We start from the raw sequence: 27075 nt of genomic DNA, 5'->3' as shown, positions 1-27075 counted from the left end.
AAAAAATTTCTATTTCTCAATGCTTACATGACTAAAATAGAGAAAGAGGAGATCAATGAATTAGGCATGCAACTAAAAAAGTTAGAAAAAAGAACAAATTAAAAATCCCCAATTAATACCAAATTAGAAATTCTAAAAACCAAAGAAGAGATTAAGAAAATTGAAGTTAAGAAAAGTATTGAATTAATAAATAAAATTAACATCTAGTTTTTTGAATTTTTGTTTATTTATTTATTTTTAGTTTTCAACATTCATTTCCACAAAATTTTGAGTTTCAAATTTTCTCCAATCTCTCCTCTCTCCCACCCCAAAAAGTTGTGCATCCTGATTACGTCTTCCCCCAATCTTCCCTTCCTTCTATCATACCCCCCTTCCCTTATTGTCATCTTCCCTCTTTTCTTGTAGGGCAACATAGATTTCTATACCCCATTGCCTGTATTCCTTATTTCCCAGTTGCATACATAAACAATTATCCACTTTCGTTCCTAAAACTTTGTGTTCCAACTTCTTTCCCTCCCTCACTCCACACTCATCTCCACTGAGAAGGCAATTCAATATAGTTTATATATGTGTAGTTTTGCAAAAGACTCCCGTAATAGTCATGTTATGAAGACCACTTTTCCCTCTAGCCTATCCTGCCCCCCATTTATTCTATTCTCTCTTTTGACTTTGACTCTGCCCAAAAGGGTTTGCTTATAATTGCTCCCTCCTCCCATTTGGTCTCCATTCTATCATGTCCCCCACCGCACTTATTCTCTTCTCCCCTCTTTTGATTAAGTTAAATTGAAAAGTTGTTACATAAATAAAACCAATGCAACCAAGATTGTGAGGGAAGCAGAAAGCTGGGAAACTTTTTCTCAAACAATGTCTCTAATAAAGGTCTCATTTCTAAATATATATAGAGAAGTGAATCAAATGTATGAGAATACAAATCATACCCCACTTGATAAATGGTGAAAGGCAGTTTTCAGAAGAAGAAATTAAAGCTACCTATAATCTTGTGAAAAAAATGCTCTGAATCTTTATTAATTAGAGATTTGCAAATCAAAGCAACTCTGAGGTACCACATCAAACCTATCAGATTAGGTTAAATGGCAAAACAAGAAAATTATAAATATTGGAGAACATGTGGGAAAATTGACATAGTAATGCATTTTTGGTGGAGTTGTTAACTGACCCAATCACTCTATATAGCAATTTGGAACTATGTCCGAAGGACTGTAAAACTGTGTGTACTCTTTGACCCAGCAATGCCACTTCTGGCTCTGTTTCCTGAGAGACAATTTAAAAAAATGGTAGAAGGACCTGCATGTACATTTTTATATCATTTGTTTTGTAGTTGCCAAAAATTGGAAAAATAGGGGATGCCCATCAATTTGGGAATGGCTGAAAAAGGTGTGGTTTATGAATGCAGTGGAATACTATTGTTCTATAGGAAATTATGAGCAGGTGGATTTAAACAAAAAACCTGGAAAGATTTGCATGAACTGATGCTGAGTGAAGTGAGCAGAACCAGAACATTGTACACATAACGGCAACATTTTGCAATGAATAACCTTGGTAGACTTAGCTCTTCTTAGTAATGTAAGCATCTAAGAACTTCAAAAAAATCATGAAGAAAAGTGCTATCCACATCCAGGAAAAGAAGTGTGAAGGCTGAATTCAATTCACAGCATTTTATTTGATTTCTCCCTCTCTGTTTTGTTTTTTTTTCTTGTTTGCTTGTTTCTTCTTTTTTGTGGTTCCTCCCTTTGGTTCTAATTCTTCTTTGCAATATGTCTAATTTGAAATTATGTTTAATGTGCATGTCTATATATAGTCTATGTCAGATTGCATGCCATCTTGGTAAGGAGGGTAGAAAATTTAGAATTCAAAATCTTATGGAAGTGAAAGTTCAGAACTAAAAATAAACGGAAATTTAAAAAATAAAATGCAATAAAAATATGGTGATGGAACACATACTGATCAATGTCTTAAGTTTGTAAAAAGATGCCTTCCAAAAGGTAGTTATACAAAAATGAGTCAAGTCAGGTTTGGAGAGATTCCTCACAAAAAGACAACACTAGTTCATTGTCGTTGTCATTATAATTATTATCACCACCATAAATATTATAATTATTGCCGCAGCTATGATAATTGCCACAGTTGTTAAATTGTTATGGTGGGGTCAAGATGGTACAATATGTGACAATAAGGAAAGCACCTATCCTGATGAAATTTTAGTTCCTTATAATCCTGAAGCAAATATAGGTCAAAGAAAGTAAGAGCACGGTACATTGATTCGTGAAAAATAATTCATGCATTCAAAACACGGTAAAGCACTTTTCATTAGTGCTTTAAAATATAGTCTTTACATGCAAAAAATAGTGCTGGGCAAATACTGATCCTTAACATGAAAAGTTTTTTCTAATCTAACAGTGAATGCTTTTTTCCTTTACCTTGAGGATACACAGATACCCACTCGTATATACCTACATATACACACACATTCATCTGTATGCATATATACATATGCATATGCATAAAATGAAAATTATATATACACATGCTTACATACACACATACTTGGGAAATTCCTATTGAGTTTGGAAATATAATAATTCCCAGAGTTCTTCAAAAAAGCCAGTCACCTAGACTGAAACTGAAATAAGTTTATATCTGTGAGTATGTATGTATGTATTCACGTATACACACATTTGTATATATACATGTATACAAAATATATGTGTATGTATACATATGTGTGTGCACATATACATACATGTGTGTATGTATGTATATGTGTGTATGTGCATGTGCCTGTGTGTGTATTTCTTCTTGAGTCTAGGTGGTTGGCTTTTTTCAATCACACTGGGGTTTATTATGTTTCCAAACTCACAAAGAACTTCTTAAGTAGAGATATTTTATTTTCATTGCTTTTCTGTAACAACCTATTGAGAAGGTTAACAGAAACACTGGAGTTGTGATCATTACCTTTCAGGGGAAGAGAACCTATCTACTCCCATTTTTCTTCCTTTTGCTTTTTGTCCTTTAAATTTTCTGTATCTTGGCATTAAACTTAATTAGCTAGAGCAATGACAAACGGAGAATGAACTTTCTAGCATAGCCCTACAGACATAAAGTTATGGGTTTGATCAAGAAAATAAGCACTTTTTTTCAATCTCCTTATTAGAAATTCAAGGTGACCACAATTGCTATAGGGAGGAAAAAGAAAAAAAGTCAGTATAAAAGTATGGGTTTTATTTGACATGATTTTAACTTTAAAAAGAAGAAATATTTTTTCTTTTATGAGTGACAAGGAATCATAACATTTTAGCATAAGAATCTTTTCATTTTTCATTCCTTCTGTCCCTCCTTCCTTCTTTTCTTCCTTCTCTTCCTCCTTCCCTTTTTCTTATTTATATTATTACCTTTTGTTCTGTTTCAGTTTGATATCCCAAGACACCCCTTCCTCTTATCCCATGCAAAAAGTCATACTTTTCAACAAAGAAGAAAATCAAGAAAAAAAAAGTTTAAGAAACTAAATAATACTAACCAAGTCTAAGAGTATATCTATTGTTGCGTATTCATATATCTCCACTTCTGCAAAGAAAGAATAATGGAACATTTCTGTATCTCATTGAAACCAAGTCTGGTCGTTATAATTAACTGTTTGTTGATTTTTTATCTATTGCTGTTCTTCCCATTTGCGTTGAGGCAATCATTGTGTATATATTTTTTTCTGGGTGTGTTTATTTCATTTAGCCTCAGTTGTTCTAAGTTCCATGCTTCTCTGAATTCTTCATTTTCATTGTTTCTTACTGCATAATAATATTCCATTACATTTATGTACCATGACTTACTTGAACATTCTCTGATCCATGGACATTTAGACCATTTTTAGGGTTGTTTGTTGATTATTTTATTTTATACCGGTATAATCAGTATTATTGTAAATATTTGGGGGAATACACATACCTATTTATGCTTAGCAAGTTAAGTGCATGGAAATTTTAGTTACATTGTTAGCATAGTTTCAAATTGCCTTCTAGTATTTTGGAACAATTCGTAAGTCCATCAACAATTTCCATCATTCTACCATCTCTTTAAAATTACTAGTTCCATATTCAATCATTTTCAATTAAACTGATGTCAGGTAAGGCAGCTTTACTTTTATTTGAATTTCCTTTGTTATTAATGACAAGGAACATTTTCTCAAGTTGTTTAGGCCATCTCTTCTCCTGATCTATATCTGGCCACTGGAACTATATATCTCTGGAGGAGAAAGTGGGGCTAGTGACTTTGCACAACCATCCCTCACTCAAATCTAAAATACTAGCAAATCATAGCATCATCTTCCTGATGTCATGATCTTCTTGAAGAACAAAAGACAAAGCAGACAATCTATCCTTCATGTTATAAAGTGCTCCTAAATATCACAACCAAAACTTAAGTGGCTTTCATTTTCCCTTTTTCTGGTTTAATGTTTAGCAATTCTGTCCTTCTTGGGTAGTCTTAATACTTGCTCGTATACATCCAGAGAAAGAACTATGGAATTGAAACACAGAATGAAGCAAATTCTTTTCTCTTGTGTTATGATTTGTTTTTTGTTTGTTTGTTTTTTTTTCTCATGGTTCCTCCATTCGTTTCAATTCTTCAGTGCAAGATGATGAATGTGAAAGTGTGCTTAATAAGAATGTGTGTGTAGAACCTATATAAGATTGCATGCCATCTTGGGGTGAAAGGAGAGAGGGAGGGGCAGAAAATTTTAAAACTTATGGAAGTGATTGTTGAAAACTAAAAACAAATAAATTAATTAAATTAAAACTATAAAAACAAAAAATAAATAAACTACTTTCATTAAAAATGGAAAAAATTGGACAACCAATAAAGATGAAATTAAAGTAAAAAATTTTTTGTTCATATAATTATACAAACTACACCTTTCCCTTTTAGTAAGACTTGCATCATAGCACTCTTGGAAAAGAACTAATACCAACTCAGATTATAGACTTTACAATCCTCATACTTCCTTATGGTACCCCATGATCTGGAAAACTTCCATAAAATTTTTTTGGCCTTCCTTGGGCCAAAGGTCTGACTTCTTTTTCTTTCATGGGGTGTTTGTAGTACAGTATTTTAAAATTTGTTTCATGTATTTGGTCATAGACTTTATGTCAACTGCTGGTCATTGCTTGTCATCTGTGATTTCTGCAAAATTCCTCAAAAATTGTCATTTAATTTCTCATGGAGACCTGTGATATAGCAAAACCACAATATCCAGAGCTACAATGTGGAAAGGTTAATTGTAATAAAAGTACAGAGGGAGAAGTAAAGAAAGAAAAGAAAAAAAGAGGAGGGAAGGAAGGAAAAAGAAAGGAGAAAGGAAGGAAGGAAGGAAGGAAGGAAGGAAGGAAGGAAGGAAGGAAGGAAGGAAGGAAGGAAGGAAGGAAGGAAAAGAAGAAGTGAAATTGCTATAGTTCCTTCTAGGAACAGTTCCTAGCTATAGCTTCTTCCTGGAAAAAAAATATACAGAGTGTAATCCAGTTATTTAAGTTTTTTTTTCATTTCTTTAAAGATCACTTTGTAATTTAAACATATATTTTGTATACTTTCTTAGATAGATTCCCAGATATTTTGTACTATTACGTCTTGGATCTTGTTGTAGAAATATATTTTATTTTATTTTTGTCAGACTTTTTTGTATTACGGATCTTTGCAGAAGCTACTTACTCTCTTACTAGCATCTTGGCTAATTCCTTAGAATTTTTTGCATAAACCATCATCATCAAAAATGATGTTTTAATCTCCTCTTAACCTATTTTTATGTCTTTTATTTCCTTTGTTTTACCATCTTTGCTAACATTTTTAGAACTACATCAAATAATAATGGAATGAGTAAGCATCATTACTCCTATACCTATTGAGAATTTTTCTAGAGTATCTCAATTGAACTTGATGCTTGCTTTTTTAATTTTAGAGAGATAATTTTGTTTATAATATTACAAAGGCCATTGTATATTTATGCTTGGTAGTGTTTTTAGGATAAATGCATTTACTTTGCCACAGTTTTATTTTTAAACCTCTTGGTGGGATAATTTTGAAAAAAAATAGTTTTTTTCCCTGAAAATAAACCATTTTTTCATCCCTGGCATAAATCTAACTTCTTTATATTATGTGATTCCTTGGATTAAAAGTATAATATGTTTGAGCAGACTTTAAAATTTTGTATGGACATTTGTGAATAATATTAGTCTATATTTCTTCTTCCCTGGTTTAGTTTTTAGGAATACACTTGTCTCAAAAAAGGAATCCATATTTTTATGGGATACTGACCTCCTTACTAATTTTTGCATATCTCAATATATTTCACAACTACAGGTATTTCCATTGCAGCTGTCCTTGCCCCTTCTTATTTCTGCATCCTGGATTGCTTAGCTGGTATGCTTGCCAAAAAGAGTGAATGACAGACTCATGAAAATGAGATTCCCACTCACAAGCAAACACCATACCATCATCATCAGTGTCTATGCTCCCACCATAACAAATTCTGATGAAGTCAAAGAAAAATTTTCTGAAGACCTAGAGTTCCTTATCATCAATGTGCAAAAAGTGGATAAGCTTATCATTCTGGGTGACTTTAATGCTAGAGTTTACCGGACTTGGCAGAGTGTCCTAGGGAGGAATGGAGTTGGAAACAGCAACAGCAATGTTCATTAACTGCTAAAGCCTTGTGCATCACATGACCTTCTCATCACCAATACTGTTTCCTGTTTACCTAAACACAATAAAACTTCATGGATGCACCCTCACAGCAAGCACTGGCATCTAATAGACTATGTGATTGTAAGGAGAAGAGACAGACAAGATGAGAAAGCAATAAAGGAAATGTGTGGTGTAGAGTGCTGGATGGATCATAGACTTATCCTTTCCAAGCTAAATATTTTTATCAATCAAAAGTGTCCCCCCAAGGCCAAATTACTGCCAGAAGAATTAGAGCTCTTCTCTGAGTCTGAACAATTTATCGCTAACTTGGAGAGAAAGTTGAGCTAACACATAGTAGGCAACAGAGGAGCAGAAAAGGACTGGACAGACTTCAGAGATTTGGTGTACAGCACTGCATTTATTCAACTGGGTCAGAACACTCACAAACACCAAGACTGGTTTCATGGAAATGATGAGGAAATTCTGAAGCTGCAAAACAAAAAATGAGAACTCCACAGGACATACCAGCAGGATAGTTGACCCACCTCTAAGAAGTTAGCATTTAATTCCATCCAAAGCAAACTACAAGCAAAGCTTAAAGAGATGCAGGATTCCTGGCTCAGTAAGAAGACAGATGAAATTCAGTTTTATGCTGATAGTAACAATCCAAAATGCTTTTATGATTCCCTGAAAGTTATTTATGGACCAAAACCCTATGGTGCATCACAACTACTCAGTGCTGATGGAGCCACTTTGATTAATAATAAGGACATGATCCTAGAGTGATGGACTGAACATTTCCACAGTGTTCTCAACAGGCCATTATCAATCAATGCTGAGACCATTGACTGTTTACCTCAGGTTGAAGTCAATTCCTCCTTACCTGAAGTTCCAACTGAAGAAGAGGTTTTGAGGGCCATTAGACCACTTTCATGGGACAAAGCATCTGCTGCTGATTCTATTCCAGCTGAGATTTACAAGGTAGGGTGATCATTGTTCATACAAAAGTTGACTGAAATTTTCCAGGTTATATGGCAAAAGGTTATCCCCCAGGATTTCAAGGATGTCTCCATCCTCCATCTTTATAAAGGTAAAGGGCATAGATTATTATGCGACTATCACAGGGGGTCTCTCCCTTAGTCATTGCCTGCAAAATTCTTGCTAGAGTGCTTCTTAATAATCTGATCCTTCACCTGGAAGATGGTCATATACTTGAGAGTCACTGTGACTTCAGAAAGGGCCCAGGAAGAGTCAATACGGTGTTTGTTGCCCGACAAATCCAGGAGAAATACCAGGAGCAGAACAGAGGACTGTACATAATGTCTGTAGATCTGACCAAGGCCTTTGAAATTGTTAGTCATGAGGGATTATGGAAAATTATGTCAAAATTTGGTTGCCTGGAGAAGTTCATCAATATCATACATCAATTTCATAATGGCATGTTTGCTGGGTTCTGGATAGTGGATAATGCTGTCATACTTTCCCAGTCACCAATGGAGTGAAACAGGGCTGTGTGTTTGCTGCCAAGCTATTTAACATGATGTTTTCAGCCATGTTGTCAAATGCTTTCAATGAGGATGAACAGGGGGTCAAGGTCAACCACCATACTAATGGCAAATTCCTCAATTTGAAAAAACTACAAGCCAAGACCAAAGAGGAGGGAGTGCTCGTGCATGATTTTCTGTTTGTAGGTGATTGTGCACTCAATGCAATCTCTGAAGTTGAGATGAAATAAAATATGGATCGATTCTCTGCTGCCTGTGCTAATTTTGGGCTAATAATTAACATCAAGAAAACACTAGTACTCCATCAGTCACCAACACACTATCCATATGTGGAACAATTAGTTACAACAAATGGAGAAGTGTTGAATGCTGCAAATAAGTCCACTTACCTTTGTAGCACACTTTCCAGGCATGTACACAATGACAGTGAGGTTGATGTGCACATTGCCAGAGCTAGCTCAGTGTTTGAGAGGGTGTGAAGAAAAGTTTGGGAGAGAAGAAGTATTAGACTGACTACCAAACTGAAGGTCTATAGAGCCATTGTGTTGACCTCATTGTTGTATGCCTGTGAAACATGGACAGTCTACCAGGGCCACGTCAGGAAACTGCATCACTTCCATTTGAACTGCCTCAGGAAGATTCTGAGCATCACCTGGCAGGATAAGGTCCCAGACATTGAAGTCCTTGCCAGAGCTGAATTGCCAAGCATTCAAACTATGCTTCAGAGAGTTCAAGTCTTGATGAGCTGGTCATGTTTGAAAGCAAAACATATGCTTACCACAAAGATTATTTTATAGAGAACTCATATGGGGTAGGCAATCACATGGTGATCAGAAGAAGCAATACAAAGACACTCTCAAGGTCTCTCTCAATAACTTTGGATTTGTCTGTCCAACATGTGAGACATTGATACAGGACTGCTTAACATGGTATGTCTACATCTGATACGGTGTTGTGCTCTACGAATAAAGAAGTAAGACAGCATAAAATAAATGTAGAATGTGCAAATTTGGGTATCCACCCCAAATATTCACACAGACTGTATGTGCCCAACTTGTGTTAGAGTATTCTGAGCTCACATTGGTCTGATCAGTCAGCTGGACACACTGAAATTTCACTTCATCATGGTGATGTCATTTTGGTCGTCCTTGAAAACAAAGGATAACAACCAACCAACCAAGTCTCAGCTAAAGTCTCATTGTCTACAAATCCCTCTCTTGAACTTCCTTAATCCTAATGCCTTTCCTATGATATTATCTTGTGTTTATATATGTGTATATACATTCATACATGCAAATAGACATTTGTATTTTGTTTCCCAAGCTGGACTACAAGCATTTTGAAAGAGTCCATTGGTGTTTGTATTGTTGTTGCATTTCTTTTATCTCCATCTATATCTCTTGACTTGAACTGGTAGAGTGAATTGCTGAGAATAGCTTGTAAATTATGGCTATTTTCCTTTAAAAGAGTAGTAGAGGGCCAGAGGAAAGATGGTAGAGAAGAAAGATAGACCTGCTCTAGCTCTCCCTCCAAAGCCCACAAAATATCTGTAAAAAATGAGTCTAAACAAATTCTAGACAAGCAGAAGTCACAAAATGAAAGAGTGAAAGAGATTTCCTGCCCAAGACACCATGGAAGGCTGACAGGAAAGGTATAATGCACACAACTCAGAGTGGAGGGCAGCCCAGCTTGGGTCAAGCAACATGGACAGGACTGGATCAGGATTCAGGACATGGAATCGTGGGTAGTAAGTGGGTTTCCAGATATTTCAACTCACAAACTCTAGAGAAAGCTTCGAGGTCAGTGAGAAAACTTTCACCTGTCTGAAAGACTTGTGTGGTCTGGACGCATCCCTGGCCCCAGGGCAACAGCAGCCTCTGTGGCAGCAGTGTGAGTTTCTTGAGCCCAAAGCCTAAAATCCCTAGGGTAATCTAACTCTCAATCTGGGTCTCAGTCTTGAGTGATGATCCTGGGGTAAGGAGGAGCAATAGTGTGATAGAGATGGTGGAGGCTCTGGAGAGAGAGTCCTACTCGCAGATCCTGGGTAGAAAAGAGTGCTTGTGGTTGTTCCAAGACCAAAGCCCAAGCAAGGAGAGTAGTAAATTCATCTCCTTTGATTGTGCCATGTTGGAGCAACTGAGAGCTTACACATCCCTAGAGTATATGTTCTACTTCACAAAGGACTCAAAAGTCAAGGAACTGCCTGGGAAAATGCCCCAAAAAGGGAAAAAATAAGACTATAGAAGGTCTATAGAAGGTTACTTTCTTGGTGAAAAGGTATTTTCTTCCATACTTTCAGATAAGGAAGAACAAAGGATATCATCAGGTGAAGACATAAAAGTCAACGTTTCTACATCCAAAATCTCCAAAAAAAAAAAAAAATGCAGTAGTCTTAGTTCAAGGAGGAGTCCAAACAGAATTTTGAAAATCAAGTAAGAGAGGTGGAGGAAAAATTGAGAAGAAAAATAGGAGCAATGCGAGAAAATCAAGAAAAGCAAGTCAACAGCATGCTAAAGGGTGAACCAAAAAATGATGAAGAAAATAACACCTTTAAAAATAGGCTAAGTCAATTGGCAAAAGAGGTCTGAGAAGCCTTTTTTTTAAATTTCACATTAGTAAACAAAGTGGAGGAAAATTAAAAAATCAAGAGAAAAAGTTCACAATTTCCCACTATGGGGCAGAAATGACCTTGATTCCATGAGAATCAGAAGAAATATTAAATCCACCCTAAAACATGTTAGTAATATTAATTCATCATTTCTAGTATAAGAATAACTTGAATACTACATTTTTCTTAATTATTCTTCTAGGAGATTGATGTATATTGGAAATTTAAAAAATGCATTAGAAAAGTGCAGAGAAGTGGGAGGGCCCCCGGAAACCTGAGACAACAGAAGGCAGAACTGGCAGATGGCCAGCCCAGAGTGAGAGATCAGCAGAGCCTAGCAAGTGACAGCCTCTGGGTACCAGATATCAGCACAGCAGCTCCTGAGACTTTAAGCCCCCAGATTAAACGTCTGCAAGGCACCTACTTGAATTTCTGGGAGCCAAGATGGTGGAGTGATCAGTAAATGCTCTCTCCTCCCCCCTTGATGACTTAGAAAGAACCATAAAACATTTCCCCAGAAAAATCCTGGATCAGCAGGAACAACAAAGGGAGCAAATAGTCTCATAACACCTGAGGAAAGGAAAATAGTTAAGGGGAATTCCTCCTACTGTGGTGGAAGCAAACAGGAAGGAAAGGGGCCCCAGGGCTGAGGATAACAGCAGTAGGACCCAGGCAAGCTTCAGCAGGAGGAGAGGAGCCCCAGGAGGGTTGGAAAATCCCAATAGGATCTAGGCTTGCCTCAGCCCTCCAGGGGAAACAGGAATACAATAGGGCAGCTGTGATCACCATCCCCTCAGCTTGCCTTTGCCTCAGTTCAGCTAAGGTGATCTCCCTTGACCAGACACCCTTCCCCCATACTTAACAAGCTAACCCCACGGCTGATCCAGGAAACATAAAACAAAAACCTGCCCTTAGCTTTTTCACACAAGTCAGCTCAACACCAAGTTTTGAAGCTTCTAATTGAAAGAACCAGAAGCCACAACACACGATCACCATCAAGAAAACGAAAAAACAAGAGAAGGGTGAAAAAATCATAGAATCCTTCTATGGGGACAAGGACCAAAACACAAATACCAAAGAGGTCAGTAGTGAGACTGCACTTTCATCTGAAAATTCAGAAGGGACTATGAACTGCTCATAAGTACAAACAGCGCTCCTGGAACAGCTGAAGAAGGAAACAGAAGAAAAATTGGCCAATGATTTTAAAAGCATAAAAATTGAATTCACAGATGAGAACATCTCTTTGAAAAGGAAATGGAACAAATGGAAAAGGAAGTATAAAAGTTAACTGGAGAAAATAATTCCTTAAAAGGAACAATTGGACAGATGTCAAAGGAGATGCAAAAGTTAACTGAAAAAAAACAATTTGATAAAGATTAGATTGGGCAAGTAGAAACTAATGACTCTATGAGACAGCAAGAAACAGTCAAACAAAATCTAAATAATGAAAAGATAGAAGAAAATGTAAAATATCTAATTGAAAAAAAACAACAGACCTGGAAAATAGATCCAGGAGAGAAAATGTAAGAATTATTGGCCTGCCAGAAAGCCACGATGAAAAAAAGAGTCTGGACATCTTCCAGGAAATTCTCAAGGAAAACTGCCCAGAAGTGCTAGATCCAGAGGGCAAACTAATCATCAAAAGAATCCATCATTCACCTCCTGAAAGGGATTCCAAACTCAAAACCCCAAGAAATATCATTGCCAACTTCCAGAACTATCAAGTGAAGGAGAAAATGCTACAGGCAGCCAGAAAGAAACATCCAAATATGGAGGAGCTACAGTCAGGATCACACAGGACCTTACAGCTTCCACATTAAAAGATCGAAGGAATTGGAATCCAACATTCCATAACGAAAAGAAGTTCAGACTACAACCAAGAATCAACTACCGAGCAAAGTTAAGCAAAACATTTCAGGGCAAGGAGACAGTCATTCAACGAAGTAAGGGATTTCCTGACTTCCCTGACAAAAACACCAGAATTTAATAGAAAATTCGATCTTCAAATGGAGGTCTCAACAGAGGCATAAAAAGGTAAACGGGGAAAAACAAAACAAAACAAAAACTTGTTGCTCCATTTGGACAAACTGTTTGCCTCCCTATAAGGGAAGAGGATACCTGTTAATCTTGAGAATTGTGCATCTATTATGAAATATAAAAGTGATACACATAGAGAGAATGGGTATAAAGTAAATAATGTCATATTAAAAATATGACTTAAGTATGTGAAGAAATTGTAACAGGAACTGTGAAAAGGAGGAAGCAGAAAATGGTAAATTACATCACAGGAAGAAGTACAAAATCATAGCAGAGGGAAAAAGGGGAGGTAGATGAGCATTGTTTGAGAGGTACTCTCATCTGATTTGGTTCAACGAGGGAACAATAAACTTAAGTATATAATCCTTACTAGTTCTATAGACAATAAGAGGGGAATGGGGAAGAAAGAGGAGGGAAGTTAAAAGGGAAGGAAGAAGCAGTAAGGGTAAAGGGGAGTAAAAGGGAGGGGGGTTAAAAGAAGGAAGGGAAGGCTTTAAGAGGTGGTAGTGAAAAGTGAAAACTATTGAGGAGGGGAAAGGAGAAGGGAGAGCTAAAAGCACAAATGCTGGGAAAGGGGATGGAGGGAAATACACAGATTGTAAGCATAACTGTGAATGTGAATGGAATGAACTCTCCCATGAAACAGAGATGGAAAACTGAATGGATTAAAAGTCATAATCGAAAAATATGTTGTATACAAGAAACACATTTGAAACAGGGGGATACACACAGGATAAAGGTCAAAGGCTGGAGCAGAATATATTGTGCTTCAGCTGATGTAAGAAAAGCAGGAGTAGCAATCCTAATCTCAGAAAAAGCAAAAGCATAAATAGATGTATTCAAAAGAGATAAGGATGGAAACTATATCCTGCTCAAAGGAACCATAGACAATGACGCAATATCATTAATAAGCATGTATGATCCAAGTGGTTTAGCGTCCACATTCTTAGAGGAGAGGTTGGGGGAGTTGAAGGAAGAAACTGACAGCAAAACCACATTAGTGGGAGACCTCAACCTCCTCCTCTGTGAACTTGATGAATCTAACCTCAAAATAAACAAGACAGAATTTAAGGAGAAAAATAAAACTCTGGATAAGGTAGATATGATAGATCTTTGGAGAAAATTAAATGGGAATAGAAAGGAATATACCTTTTTCTCAGCGGTACATGGAACATTTACAAAAATTGACCACGTACTAGGACATAAAAATCTCACAATCCAGTGCAGAAAGGTAGAGATAATCAATGCATCCTTTTCAGATCATAATGCATTAAAAATTACATGTAATAAAAGGCCATGGAAAGAGAAACCAAAAATCAATTGGAAACTAAATAATCTAATTCTAAAGAAGGGTTGGGTTAAAGAAGAAATCATAGAAACAATCAAAAATTTCATTCAAGAGAATGACAATAGTGAGACAACATACCAAAACTTATGGGATACTGCAAAAGCAGTTATTAGGGGAAGTTTTATATCTTTGAATGCTTACATAAATAAAATAGAGAAAGAGGAGATCAGTGACTTAGGCTTGCAGTTGAAAAAGCTAGAAAAAGAACAAATTGAAAATCCCCAAGTAAATACCAAATTAGAAATACTGAAAACCAAAGGAGAGATTAATAAAATTGAAATTAAGAAAATTATTGAATTAATAAATAAAACCAATAGTGGGTTTTATGAAAAAAACTAATAAAATTGATAAAGCTTTGGTCAATCTGATTAAAAAAAAGAAAGAAGAAAACCAAATTACTAATATTAAAAATGAAAGGGGTGAACTCACCTCCAATGAGGAGGAAATTAAAACAATAATTAGAAAATACTTTGCCAAACTTTATGCCCACAAATTCAATAATCTAAACGAGATGGATGAATATTTTAAAAAATACAAATTGCCCAGATTAACAGAAGAGGAATTGAATACTTAAACAACCCCATCTCAGAAAAAGAAATTGAACAAGCCATCAATGAACTCCCTAGGAAAAAATCTCCAGGGCCAGATGGATTCACAAGTGAATTCTATCAAACATTTAAAGAACAGTTAATTCCAATACTATATAGACTATTTTTGAAAATTGGGGAAGAAGGAGTCCTCCCAAATTGTTTCTATGATACAAATATGGTTTTGATACCCAAACCAGGAAGAGACAAAACAGAGAAAGAAAATTATAGACCAATTTCCCTAATGAATATAGATGCAAAAATTTTAAATAAGATTTTAGCAAAACGAATACAGCATCTTATTACGAGATTAATACATTATGATCAGGTAGGATTCATACCAGGATTACAGGGCTGGTTCAATATTAGGAAAACTCTTAGCATTATCGATCACATCAACAACAACTCTAACAAAAACCACATGATTATCTCAATAGATGCAGAAAAAGCTTTTGACAAAATACAACACCCATTCCTACTTAAAACACTGGAGAACGTAGGAATAAAGGGAACTTTCCATAAAATAATAAGCAGTATCTATCTAAAACCTTCAGCAAGCATTATATGCAATGGGGATAAGCTAGATGCATTCCCAATAAGATCAGGGGTGAAACAAGGTTGTCCATTATCACCACTCTTATTCAATATGGTACTAGAAATGTTAGCTGTAGCAATTAGACAAGATAAAGATATTCAAGGAATAAGAATAGCCAAGGAAGAAACTAAGTTATCACTCTTTGCAGATGATATGATGATTTACCTAGAGAATCCCAGAGATTCGAGTAAAAAATTACTTGAATGAATAAACAACTTTGGCAAAGTTGCAGGTTACAAATAAACCCACACCAATCTTCTGCATTCCTATATATTAGCAACAAAGTCCAACAGCAAGAGATAGAAAGAGAAATCCCATTTAAAGCTAGGGTAGACAGTATAAAATACTTAGGAGTCTACCTGCCAAAACAAACCCAGGGATTATATGAACACAATTACAAGACACTTTTTGCACAAATAAAGTCAGATTTAAGTAAGTGGAAAAACATTAGTTGCTCATGGGTAGGCCGTGCTAATATAATAAAAATGACAATTCTACCTAAATTAATATACTTATTTAGTGTCATACCAATTAAACTATCAGACAATTATTTTCTAGAGCTGGATAAAATAATATCAAAATTCATTTGGAGAAACAAAAGGTCCAGAATATCAAAGGGACTAATGAAAAGAAATGCTTGGGAAGGTGGCCTAGCGCTACCAGACCTCAAACTCTAATATAAAGCAGCAATTATCAAAACCACTTGGTATTGGCTAAGGAACAGAGAGGCAGAGAAGTGGAATAGACTTGGCACTCAAGATGCAGTAGGCAAGGAATATAGCAACCTTCTGTTTGATAAACCCAAGGAACCCAGCTTCTGGGATAAGAACTCATTGTTTGACAAAAATTGCTGGGAAAACTGGACAACAGTGTGGCGGAAATTAGGCATAGACCCATACCTGACACCGTGCACAAGAATAAAGTCCAAATGGGTACATGATTTAGGTATAAAGATTGATACCATGAATAAACTGGAGAAGCAAGGAATAGTGCATTTATCAGATCTATGGAGAAGGGAAGAATTCTTTATTAAAGGAGAGATAGAAAGCATTATGATATGCAAAATGGATAACTTTGATTACATTAAACTGAGAAGTTTTTGCACAACCAAACCCAATGCAACCAAAATCCGGAGGGATGTAGTAAATTGGGAAAGAATTTTTACAGCTAAGCTCGGGGATAAAGGCCTCATTTCTAGAATATATAGAGAACTGACTCAAATGTATAATCATACAAGTCATTCCCCAATTGATAAATGGTCAAAGGATATGAACAGGCAATTTTCAGAGGAAGAAATTAAAGATATCTGTAATCATATGAAAAAATGCTCTAAATCACTATTGATTAGAGAGATGCAAATCAAAACAACTCTGAGGTACCACATCACACCTATAAGATTGGCAAACATGACAGAACAAGAAAATGATAAATGCTGGAGAGGATGTGGGAGAGTTGGTACACTAATTCATTGTTGGTGGAGCTGCGAGCGCATCCAACCATTCTGGAGAGCAATTTGGATCTATGCCCAAAGGGCTACAAAAATGTGCATACCCTTTGACCCAGCAATATCGCTACTAGGACTATATCCCCAAGAGATCAAAAAAATGGGAAAGGGTCCCACATGTACAAAAATATTTATAGCAGCACTCTATGTAGTTGCCAAAAACTGGAAGTCAAGGGGATGTCCATCAATTGGGGAATGGCTGAATAAATTATGGTATATGAATTTAATGGAGTACTATTGTGCCATAAGAAATGATGAACAAGAAGACTTCAGAGAGGCCTGGAAGGACTTATATGACCTGATGCTGAGTGAAAGGAGCAGAACCAGGAGAACTTTGTGCACAGCAATGACCACAGTGTCTGAGAGTTTTTTCTGGTAGACTTGGAATCTTGTAATAACGGAAAAACTTCTTATAAAAAAAAAAATCCCAAAGGTGGTTCTCAAGGCAAAATGCCTTCCACACTCAGAGAAAGAAATATGGAAGTCATTCACAAAATGTAGCAGATCATGTTTGTGTATGTGTATGTGTTTGTGATCATGTTTTGATTTGTTATATGATTTCTTTCATTTATTTTAGTCTGACTACATAGCCTGACTATAGTGAAAATATACCCAATAGGAAAGTATATGTAGAACCTATACAGAATTGTATGCAGTCGTGGGGAGGGAGGGGGGTAGTGGGGGGCAGGTGGGGGGGGAATAAAATCTCAATTGTCTGGCAGTGATTGTTAAACATTAAAAAATAATAATAAAAAAATAAAATAAAATAAAATTTTAAAAAAGAAGTTGAATTAAATTTGGGAGTGGGAATGGAAAAAACTCTTCCAAAAGCATGATTAGAAATAATGAAAATATTTTCAACAGAATCTAATTAATAATTGGAAAAATGAACAATTCAAAATAAAACTAAGACCTATTTCCCCTGAAAAAAAATACTTTAGTATTATTTGCTTTTTAAAGCTCCATTCCATAGAAGAATATTACTAAAAAAAATACTAATTTATATTGATTCTTAATTTTAGGAAGAATTACATTAAATTCTTCAAACTATTTTAGTTTTTGGTAACTTATCCAAAAAAGTCCCATTATTTAAGAATAAAAGTCATAAACCCCTTTTGTATTTCATAAAGTCCAAATGGATTTCAGAGGATCTACCCATTAAGAAAATGTGATTTGGGGGGGCAGAGCCAAGATGGCAGAGTAGAAAGAAACAAAAAGGTGGGTTCTCCCCATACAGCTCATAAAATACCTGTAGAGAGGGACTCCCAAAAAATTCTGGAGCAGAAGAAGTGGAGAAGAACAGAGTGGAGGAGATTTCCAGCCCAGGGTGACCTGAAAGGCCCACGGGAAATGTCCATTGCACAGGAACTGGAGCAGAGCCCAGACCATCCTTGACTGAACAGCACTACTCTGGGAGTAGGACACCTCAGGGACGGAATGTCTAGTCGTAGAATCCCCAGTTCCAGTAGCAGCAGGTTCGTAGATCCCTCAACCAAGAGGGGCCAAAGGTCAGTGACAGAGTTTTTCCAGCTGGCCAGGAAGGGAGAAGGGCCTTCCCATAGCTCCGGCCTTAGACAGCCACCACAGAGACCACTGCAGGAGGCAACAGTTCTCATCTCAGCCCCTACAATAGCCTGCATCTATTGTTGGATCGTAAAACCCCTAGGGGCACTGAGGAGCTAATTATTACCTCTGCCCTGTGTAGAGGCCGTGAGGGAGGTGGTCTTTGTCTCACACCGAATGGTAGCCTTGACCCCACAGTTTGAATTCCAGCCCCCCAGACCTGGCTTGATGGAACTGGAGGTCAGGTGACTATGGAGAAGTAACTGCTAAGATTCTTGGTAAAAAAATCTCTGCCTACCCCTAGACCAGTGTACATGCTTGATTGTGCCACCTTGGAGGAACTGAGATTTTACAGATATCCAGAGTATACCCTACTCTTGACGATGCAAAAGTCAACTAACTGGTTGGGAAAATGCCCAAAAAAGGGAAAAAAATAGGACCACAGAAGGTTACTTTCTCAGTGAACAGATATATTCTCCCATCCTTTCAGATGAGAAAGAACAATATTTACTATCAGGTAAAGACATAACAGTCAAGGTTTCTGTATCCCAAACATCAAAAATAAATATCCAATGGTCTCAGGCTATGGAGGAGCTGAAAAAGGATTTTGAAAATCAAGTAAGAGAGGTAGAGGAAAAACTGGGAAGAGAAATGAGAGAGATGCAAGAAAAGCATGAAAAGGGGGTCAACACCCTGCTAAAGGAGACCAAAAAAATGCTGAGTAAAATACCTTTAAATATCTTTAGAAACAGGTGAACTAATTTGGCAAAAGAGGTTCAAAAAGTCAATAAAGAGTAGAATCCTTTAAAAAGCTGAATTAGCCAAATGGAAAAGGAGGTTCAAAAGCTCACTGAAGAAAATAGTTCTTTCAAAATTAGAATGGAACAGATGGAGGCTAATGACTTTGTGAGAAACCAAGAAATCACAAAACAAAACCAAAAGATGAAAAAATGGAAGATAATGTGAAATATCTCATTGGAAAAACAAATGACCTGGAAAATAGATCCAGGAGAGACAATTTAAAAATTATGGGACTACCTGAAAGCCATGATGAAAAAAAGAACCTAGACATCATCTTGCATGAAATTATCAAGGAAAACTGCCCTGATAGTCTAGAACCAGAGGACAAAATAAATGTTGAAAGAATACACCAATCACCTTCTGAAAATGATCCAAAAAGAGAAACTCCTAGGAACATTGTGGCCAAATTCCAGAGTTCCCAGGTCAAGGAGAAAATATTACAAGCAGCTAGAAAAAAACAATTCGAATGTTGTGGAAATACAGTCAGGATATCACAAGATCTAGCAGTTTCTACATTAAGGAATCAAAGGGCATAAAGCATTATATTCCAGAAGTCAAAGGAATTAGAACTAAAACCAAGAATCACTTATCCAGCAAAACTGAGTATAATACTTCAGGGGAAAAAATGGTCTTTCAATGAAATCGAGGACTTTCAATCATTCTTGATGAAAAGACCAGAGCTGAAAAGAAAATTTGACCTTCAAACACAGGAATCAAGAGAAGCATGAAAAGGTAAACAGCAATGAGAAATCATAAGGGACTTATTAAAGTTGAACTCTTTACATTCCTACATGGAAAGACAATATTTGTAAGTCTTGAAACTTTTTTCAGTATCTGGGTAGTTGATGGGATTACACACACACACATACATACACACACACGGAGAGAGAAAGAGAGAAAGAGCGAGAGAGCAAGAGAGTGAGAGAGAGAGAGAGAGAGAGAGAGAGAGAGAGAGAGAGAGAGAGAGAGAGCACAGGATGAATTGAATAGAATGGGATTATATATTACAAAAATGAAATTAAGCAGTGAGAGAGAAATATATTTGGAGGAGAAAGGGAGAAATGCAATGGGGCAAATTATCTCTCATAAAAGAGGCAAGTAAAAGACTTTTCAGTGGAGGGAAAAAGAGGGGAGGTGAGAGAAAAACATGAAGTTTACTCTCATCACATTTGACTAAAGGAACGAGTAAAATGCTCACTGATTTTGGTATGAAAACTTATTTTACAATACAGGAAAGTGGGGGAGAAGGGGATAAGCAGGGGGGGGAGGATGATGGAACGGAAGGCAGTGGGAGGAGGGAGCAATTTGAAGTCAACACTCATGGCAAAGGAGAGGATCAAAAGAGAGAATAGAAGTAATGGGGGGGGCAGGATAGCATGGAGGGAAATATAGTTATTCTTATACAACATAACTATTATGGAAGTCATTTGCAAAACTACACAGATATGGCCTATGTTGAATTGCTTGCCTTCCCAAAGGGAATGGGTGGGGAGGGAGGGATGAAGAGAATTTGTAACTCAAAGTTTTAGGAACAGCTGTTGAGTATTGTTCTTGCAACCAGGAAAGAAGAAATACAGGTAATGGAGTATATAAAGTTATCTTGCCCTACAGGACAAAAGAGAAGATGGGGATAAGGCAAGGGAGGGATGTTAGAAGGGTGGGCAGATTGATGATAAGGGCGATTAGAATGCTCGGCTTTTTGGGATGGGGGGAGGGAAATGGGGAGATAATATAGAACTCAAAATTTTGTGTAAATGAATGTTGAAAAGTTAAGTAACTTTAAATTAAAAAAACACAAAGAAAATGTGATTTTCTTGTCCTATTGAAGGAAAATGGAATTCTAGTTTTGCAGGGAATGTAGGTTTTTTTATGTTAGTAAACCACAGAAAATGACTTTTTCAGCTGAATCCATGTAATCTTGCCAAGATCAGTACTGTAACTACAGCTTGTTATTTATGCCTAAGTGCTGTTAATTTAATCATATGAAATAGGTGCTTATCTACATATTTTATATGATTACATATGCATGCTATTATTTCCCTCAAAATTAGTCTTTATTAGCAGTAATACATAAATAATTCATTTTTTTAAACACTTAATCAACTGTTTGCTTTCTACTGCCTCCTCTCCTCCTTTCTTGCATTGTCATTCAGTTACAATTATCATTGATGGTACAGAAGTACGTATTGGTAGAGCCACTTGACTTTCGCTCACCTTTTAAAAAGGCTACCTTTTTTTTTTTTTTTTGACTTGTGCTTGTTACTTGTTTGAATTTAATGCATTCACTGAAAAACATTCTGGAGTATTTCATTATCTAAGATCGTGAATAATGGTAAATACATAAGTTTAAGAAATCAGTGTACACTAATTCAGGCTTTATTTTGAGGAGACAAGGATAAACATTAAGGACAGCATTGTGCATTGAATTGTACTGCAGTGAGAAAACAAGAGTGAATCAGTCAACCAAGAACATTAATCAAGCATGTAGTTTCTACAAAATATTACATTTGGTAGTGTGAAGATTTTATAAAAACTAGAAGTTGACATGGGAAAAATATGAAATCTCATAAATTTTGCAAATGATTTAAAACGTACTCTAGCTTATTTGCCAAATTAGCTTCATCTTTCACATACCTTTTTTTTTTTAACTTCATAGAACTTTTCATTCAACTTCATTACCAGCATTGTCCATGTCTATGTTTTTTCATTCTGAGCTTCTCATAGCCATAATGTCTTCAGAAAATGAAATAATTCTGCTAGGTTTTTCCAATTCCACTTAATAATTCAGAACCACACTTAGATGCATTTTCCTTTGTTTCAGTCATCTCAACAGGAGGATTGTCAGTAAGACAGGATAACATTTCCATATGAATACACTTATTAACAAAACAAAAGATGGACATAGGAATGACTGTCTGATATTGTGAACATATAATTTTACAGCAGGTACACTAAGTGCAGAATATTAAATGGATACCTAGGTCATACTATGTTCTTTCAGTGCCTTTATGGAATTTCCTTTAGCTAGATTATTGTGAAAAAAGAATTTCATTGTTCTACTTCCATAGCAAATAGTACAGAAACCAGTCCCCTTCCCATGTGGGAGCTGACCCACTACCATTTGCTTAATGACCAACCATCCAATGGGAATGTTGGGACTACATATTTTAGCTATGGAATCTGACCTGAAGGAAGGGGTCTTAAGAAGTGAGGGATTAACAAAAGGACATTCAAAGTAGGGGCCACCAGAATCAAGGTGCATTTGCTTAATGAGCCTTTTCAATATTAACTGACACATCCAGCATAGAATTATCCCTCCATTTTCTGAACATGAATCCCATGATCTGGGATGGGAAACATGCATATAATAGGAGTTTCAGAAAGGTTGTAACCCTGAGGGAAACTCATATACTCTAGTCTTAGAATGTGGTTTATATGAGAGGAATTAATGTGAAATAAGACGATGGCAGTGAGGTGTGGAATGAAGCTTACTACAAGCTGAAAGAAGCTGTATTTTGTCCCCATCCTCTTGAATTCTGGTTGACAAACGGAACCCTGAAAAAAAAAAAAAGCTTAGTAAATACCTAGCTAGGTCTTAGTAAGCTTACTTTTTTTTTTTCAAATGTGGGGAAAGGAGACTGGAGGAGCTCAAAACAAAAGAATCAGTGAGATGACTGTTTTTTTGGTGGAGGTAAGAGGAAACACATACTTGAGTTTGAGTGGAGAGGAGAGAAGGAGGATAAGAATGAGGATGCTGTGGTAATTTGATAGAATATGACAATTGATTGGCTATTAGATGATGGATAAGAAAGGGTCACTTTTGAACCTAGGTAGCTGAGAAGATAGTGGTGCCCTCAATCAAAACAGATGAATGTAGGGAAGCCAGGTTTGAGGCTGAGGAAAAATGAGGGGGGTTATTTTTGACACATTATTTGCAGTTTCTAGACAAAAGTCCAAGGCAAGAAGGTAACAATCTGAGAGCTGGAGACAGATAATTTTTGTGGCCACTTTTTACTTCTTCTCTGGAAGTTTTTTAAGGCAGACAGTAGAAGTGATCTGGGATTAAGCATTATAGGGATTTGACCATAAAATGATAAAATGACAAGGTATTTAAACATGGAGTGTGGAGTTCAATACTTAGTTGAATAGGTTAAAACTATGCTAGCACATTGATGGGGAAACTGAATTCAGAATAGTGCTAGGAACAAAGGAAAAGTTTCAAAGGACAGAAAAGAGGTAGGCAAAATCCCCTGAAATAACTGTCATTATGCGCATATGTATATATTGAAGCAGTGTGATAAAGGGAATCAAGCACTAGATTTTGAATCCGAAGACTTGAATTTAATACTGTCTATAAAACCTATTTGTTTTATGACCATGGTTATGTTATTTGACTTACTTGATAAGTTATGGTTGTTTTCCTTTGTTCTCAAAGAGGACCAAAATAACATCACTAAGTTGGAGTCAAGATACAATGCACTATACTGTGGCTGATCAGATGATCAGACTAATAAGAGGTTGGAAGCCTATGCTACAGGTCAGACACAAATAGTCCATGTGAACACAGATTAGTGATGTATCAAAATTTATGCATCTTGTATTTCTTTTGAGCTACTCCAAATATCCATTGCTCACAGAGCACAGTGCTTTCTTTAATACAAGAATGCCATGCTGAGCAGTGTTGTGCCAGTGTCTTCTGTGACTCACAGTCAGTTTCTAAGTTCTTCAGGGAGACCTCTAGATTGTTTTTTTTTTTTTTCCAATTACTTCTTCTGGTCTCCATGTGAACACATCTTATGCGATTTCCATGTAAAATAGTATTTTAGGCAAATGTATGTTTGACATTAAGCAATGTAGCCAGTCTAACGGAGTTGTGCAGTTTAGCATGAGAAATGACCTTAGAATCCAGTACCTTATCCTGCCAGGTGATCATCAGAATCTTCCTAAGACAGTTCAAAAGGGAGCAATTCAGTTTCTTGGCATGGTTCTGACATATTGTGGAGGTTTCACAGGCATACAACAATGAGGTCAGCATAATGGTTCTGTAAACTTTCAGTTTGGTAGGTAGTCTAATACCTTTTCTCTCCCCCACACCCCTTCAGAGCCTCCCAAACACAGTTATCTCTGGCAACTGTATTAACCTGACCATCTAGCTGTACATTCTTGGAAAGTATACTGCCAAGATAAGTGAGCTTATCAAAAATGCAAAATTTCTTCATTTGCCTGTAACCAATGATTCTACACATGGATAGTGTGGTGCTGGCTGGTGGACAACCTCTGTTTCCTTGGTGTTAGTCATCAGGACATTTTGTAACACAAGGTGCAGAAAATCAATCCATACTCTGCTTCATCTGAGCCTCGGAGGTTGCATTTAGTGGACAATCATTTGCAAGCAAAAAGTCAGGCACCAATTCTCCCCCTACTTTAGTCTTGACTTATAGCCTTTTGAAGTTAAATAATTTACCATCAGTATGGTAGCTGATCTTGAAGCTATTTTTATCTTCAATGATGGCATACGACAACATCATTGAAAACATCACGCTAAAAAAAAAATGGGAGGAAGCACTTAACTTAGATTCATTTCATCGCTAACTGTGAAAATCCAAGACATTAACCTAGAACCCATTCAAGCATGCCAGCATGAAACTGGTGTACAATACTAATGAACTACTCTTGGCAACCAAATATTTCCATGATCTTCCACAAATACTTACAACTGACAGTATTGAAGGCCTTGGTCAGACCAAGAAATGTTGTCTATATACCTCTGTTATGCTTCTGGCATTTCTCCTGCAGTTGTCAGGCAGCAAACAACATATCAACCTTTCTCAGCCCCATCTGAAATCACCCATTCTCTTCAGTAGATGACCATGTTCCACTTAAAAGATCAACCAAATAAGGAGGACTGTGACAAAAATGGTACTGGGTGAGGTGGCACAGGAAATTCCAGGTGAACTTCTGCCCTTCCGGCCTCGGGATTTCCCAGCATGCTCTGTGCTCTCTTCTGTACTTCTAGTCTCCAGTCTCGTTCCCACCCCACTTCCCTCCCCGTGCTGCCAGGCCCACCACATTCCCGACTCTGTGCCCCGCCATGGCCACTGCCACCCTCACCTTAAGAGTCCTCCTGTAGCCCCACGCACCCCTGCCTCCTGCATCATGTGTAAGGGCTGCACACCAAGAAGTATCAGGACTTTGCTGAATTCCTGACCTATGATATTAATGAGGAGAGGAAAATTCAGAAACACAAATCCCTCTCCAAGATGTCTGAAGATTGGAAACTGGGGGTACAAGGGACAGAAGCCAAGTTAATCTGAAGATAAACTGGCTGGAAAATCAGCGTCAACTGATTCAGTGTTAACAACGGTGCCCCAGCGATGTTTGACAACGAGTCACCAGAGGGACAGAAAGCCTAAGATCAGCAGGAGCCTGAACTTACGTCAACGCCGAACTTCATGGTGGAGGCAGTGAAGGACGATCCGAAGGCCTTTGTGCTAGAGCGCCACCATCTGGAGGATGAGGTTGGACAGGAAGAAGGGAAGAGTGACATTGTCTCCATCCTAGAAGTTAGCTTTCAGTCCACCACCAAATCTGACTGGAAGCATACAAGCTACACATTAAACACAGATCCCCTGCACTGGCCCTGTATCATCACATAATGAATTTACATTCTGATCAACACCATTATAGAGGAGCTGAATAAGCTGAGCACCGCCTTAGAGCACCAGGAGTACAACAACTTTCTGGAAGATCTTAAAGGGTTTGTCAAGTGTCAGTACGGAGACCTGAGTCAGAGGGCCTTACTGTGCACCCAGAACCCTTCCTTCCAAGAGAGCATTATCTAGATGCTATCACAGACAAAGTGCCTTAAAATATCTCCTAGCATAAATTATGTTCTCTAACCCTTTTCTTTCCCTTGTCTGCTGGTATTTTTGTATGCCACCACAGAATGAGTAACAATAAAACACTTGGATCCCTCCTGCCCAAACAAAACAGCAACATGCTGACAATGACCAAGACAGAGAGTCAGAGACAAACAGAAAGTTACAGGGAGAGAGAGAGAGAAGTGGGGGGGGGGGGGGAAGCTTACTGTGATTATCACAAAAAAACGTATTTCCTTTTCCTGACTGATAAATCATAGATTCTCAACTACAGAGGTAAAGGAAGCACCTGATAGCAAAGAAATCACCAATATTTGATTAAGATGATGATAGAGCTTTAATTGACCTCTTAACTCAGTTAATTACCTGGATTTGGGATTTATAAAAATTTTGTTCTCGGGAAAATAGTACAGTCACAAGATTTATTTTTATGCAATGGAGCAAGCAGGCAAAGCTTATACATACACTATATGGCATAATAAATAGAGATTTTTCCCCACATATAAGAAACTCACCATACTCTGAGATAAAGTAGACATTTTGGGAAGGTTACATGCTCAAAGTTGGGGTTTGAGATAATATACCCTAATGATGGACTTGGTTGAGAACAGGTAATCAGTGTCACAAGTAAGAGGAGGGATTACTAATCAGAGTCAGATATGATGGAATAATTCTTGAGGTCATATATCAATATATCAGACTGGAGAGAAACTTGAGTAGGGGTATTTTCTTTAGATAGACTATAAACTGATAGGACAGTTTAACTTTAACCAAAGCAACAGGAGAATAACTCAAGGATCCAACAGCATATCAAAGATCCATTCATTCAGAAGCTGCAAGCCTTACCTACGCAACACAGCTAACAGTGTAAAAGTGCAAACTGTTTTTCTTCCCTATATATGTCTATGAGCATTAGGACCACTTCAGTGACACCATATTTGAGTCTTATTACTATAAATATATTA

The 27075-nt window shown here is 37.0% G+C and overlaps 1 pseudogene; it reads left to right on the top strand.

Moving 5' to 3' along the window:
• Positions 1-9845: 9845 nt before the first annotated feature.
• On the top strand, positions 9846-26074 carry LOC140502580 (complement component 1 Q subcomponent-binding protein, mitochondrial pseudogene; annotated as a pseudogene).
• Positions 26075-27075: the final 1001 nt, after the last annotated feature.

This window comes from Notamacropus eugenii, chromosome 4 (genome assembly GCF_028372415.1).
Source record: "Notamacropus eugenii isolate mMacEug1 chromosome 4, mMacEug1.pri_v2, whole genome shotgun sequence".
Classification (NCBI taxonomy): Eukaryota; Metazoa; Chordata; class Mammalia; order Diprotodontia; family Macropodidae; genus Notamacropus; species Notamacropus eugenii.
This window is presented reverse-complemented; position numbering and strand designations above follow the sequence as displayed.